The sequence below is a fragment of the Anopheles coustani genome (genome assembly GCF_943734705.1).
Source record: "Anopheles coustani chromosome X unlocalized genomic scaffold, idAnoCousDA_361_x.2 X_unloc_15, whole genome shotgun sequence".
In the NCBI taxonomy this organism is placed as follows: domain Eukaryota; kingdom Metazoa; phylum Arthropoda; class Insecta; order Diptera; family Culicidae; genus Anopheles; species Anopheles coustani.
The window spans coordinates 330,001-333,292 of record NW_026525104.1 but is presented as its reverse complement, the minus strand read 5'-3'; positions in this window follow the sequence as shown (position 1 = coordinate 333,292).

Genomic DNA, 3,292 nt, shown 5'->3' with positions numbered 1-3,292 from the left:
GCGGTTATTTTTGACTCAAGTCCCATTTCCATAGTTTTTGGTACCAATTTGCTCTATGTTTCGCTAATAGCTTCGCCCAAGGACTTTGTGATTTTTTGTTCGCATTTTTCCTAAATAGTCCCACTCAAGACTATTCCAAATCACACCTTAGCTTGTCGCTCAGTGCCATACAGCCAGAGTTTTAATTCATGAAAGGTACATAACCTTGGTACACCACGTGGTCGGTCCAAACCATCAACCAACCATATGACCGACTTCGAGTCGAGCTAGCGGCTAGGCTCAATATAATGAAATGCGTGTCTTGATGCGGGCTACTGACGGTCTGAACAATGTAGCTCGCTAGCTCGTCTCTAAACTTGTGTTTTGGTCGAATATTGGGTGTTCATGTACCACTTCGGGTAACATGGACTTTGGTGCAACTTTACCACTTGTGCACTTAATTACTTCCCGGTCATTCAAGTCTTTGCCTTCATACTTTCAGGGTAGTTAGGTCTCGTCGAGACCTTTCCATACATATGCCAAACTCATCGATCGGACATCTATAGCCCGAGTTATTCGCGGTACACCGTACCTTACCCTGTTTTTTCCTCAATTGGGTACAAACCTTGGAACACCCATATCGCCCCTTTAGAGACTAGCTGGCACGTTGGCCTTATATAATGATAAGTGCACCTCAACTAGGGCTACTGACGGTCAGAACATTTCAACTTGCTAGCTCGGGCCCACACTTGTGTTTTTCTCGAATATATGGTTCAAGTGTGCCACTTTGGGCACTTTTGGACATTTTGTCCCCACACAACTTTCTTGCCTTGGTAGATAGGGTCTTGTGTTTTTGGGCAAAAAGATGCACCAAGATATGGTCTAACTTTCGTTCTTGTACCGCAAAGCGCTACCTCCAACACCCGAGGAGATAGAAAGTGATTATGTTCGGTATATCGGTCTTCCATGGCCTACTATGGTAAGCCCCTGCAGGTATGCAACCGAAGGTGCTTGGTACATGTATTTGGTGCAAAATCGGTGCAAAGTAGGTGTTTCCTTGATCGGGCTATAACTTTCTTGGTTGATGTTGGATTGCTTTGCGGTCTTCGGGGGATAGTTAGGGAACATGTTGGCCAACATTTTCTTATTCCTCAGCCTGGCCGTACCTCCTACCGTCTAGGCGGTATTCATGCTCTAAGTTGGAACTTGTGTTCCTTCGGGCAACTTTTCTGACTTTGACGCTTAATAACTTCCGTTCATATGCAGTCTAAGCTCTGCAACTCTCAGGAAAGCTAGTACTACTCATTTCCTTTCCATATCAGTCTTTGGCTTGTCGATCCAATGTCTACAGCCTTAGTTATTCACGTTCCCTGTGAAGGTAGGTTTTTGCCCATTTTCCAGTTCATGTGGTAACATTCCCGGACTTTGCCGGCTTTCTCTTCATGTGGTAACTTGCTTGCTTGTGTGGTAACTTGGAAGTGTATGTCTGACAGACCCAATCTCGGACTTAGCCGATTTTTCTCTTCATATCATATGGATCAATCACTAGGCCATCTTGCTTGCTTGTGTGGTAACTTGAAAGTGTATGTCTGACAGACCCAATCTGGGACTTAGCCGATTTTTCTCTTCATATTATATGGATCCTGGACTTAGCCGATTTTTCTCTTCATATCATATGGATCCATCACTAGGCCATCTTGCTTGCTTGTGTGGTAACTTGGAAGTGTATTTCTGACAGACCCAATCTGGGACTTAGCCGATTTTTCTCTTCATATCATATGGATCCATCACTAGGCCATCTTGCTTGCTTGTGTGGTAACTTGGAAGTGTATTTCTGACAGACCCAATCTGGGACTTAGCCGATTTTTCTCTTCATATTATATGGATCCTGGACTTAGCCGATTTTTCTCTTCATATCATATGGATCCATCACTAGGCCATCTTGCTTGCTTGTGTGGTAACTTGGAAGTGTATTTCTGACAGACCCAATCTGGGACTTAGCCGATTTTTCTCTTCATATTATATGGATCCTGGACTTAGCCGATTTTTCTCTTCATATCATATGGATCCATCATTAGGCCATCTTGCTTGCTTGTGTGGTAACTTGATAGTGTATTTCCGACAGACCCAATCTCGGACTTAGCCGATTTTTCTCTTCATATTATATGGTTCCATCACTAGGCCATCTTGCTTGCTTGTGTGGTATCTTGAAAGTGTATGTCTGACAGACCCAATCTCGGACTTAGCCGATTTTTCTCTTCATATAATATGGATCCTGGACTTAGCCTGTTATTAGGTTATTATATATGGATCCTGGACTTAGCCGATTATTAGGTTATTATATATGGATCCTGGACTAAGCCGATTTTTCTCTTCATATAATATGGATCCGGGACTTAGCCGATTATTAGGTTATTATATATGGATCCTGGACTTAGCCGATATTTCTCTTCATATAATATGGATCCGGGACTTAGCCAATTTTTCTCTTCATATAATATGGATCCGGGACTTAGCCGATTTTTCTCTTCATATAATATGGATCCGGGACTTAGCCAATTTTTCTCTTCATGTGGTAACGTATGCCAATCGCTCACAAGTCATGGGATAAGGGTACTTGTGTTCTTCCATCTTCTAAGTCCCGCACGGGGACATCGTGATCGCCCCAAGTCCGGAATAGCGCCAAGTCAAGCCCCACGGTGGCCGTGCAGGACCTGTTAGCGGCGGCCCCACTGACAGCACTAATCCGGACTTAGAAATTATATCTTTCTAATCGAACACCACACACGCAACACCACCATACCACCATCTCCTTGCAAGTACCTAAGTACCCGCAACTCCATGGTGAAGGCAATGTCACTCCATCACCAACCTCTTTGCATTGCAAGCACTTGCGTACCTACAACACTCCGAAGAAGGCAACGGCGCGCGATGCTCGACTCCACACACCTCACCACACCACACCACCGATGGCCAGCCAGCCAGCCAGCCCAGCTAAGGGCTAACCCACCAACCAACCACCAATGGCCTAGGCCAGCCGGATCCCACCTTCAAGTCCAAGCACAGCCAAGTGCAAGTACCGCCAAGTGTTCACCAACCAACCAACACACCACACCACACCACCGATGGCCAGCCAGCCAGCCAGCCCAGCTAAGGGCTAACCAACCAACCAACCACCAATGGCCCAGGCCAGCCGGATCCCACCTTCAAGTCCAAGCACAGCCAAGTGCAAGTACCGCCAAGTGTTCACCAACCAACCATCACACCAGGTCAGCCGGCCGGTACCCACCTTCAAGTGCCATTACCCTCGGGT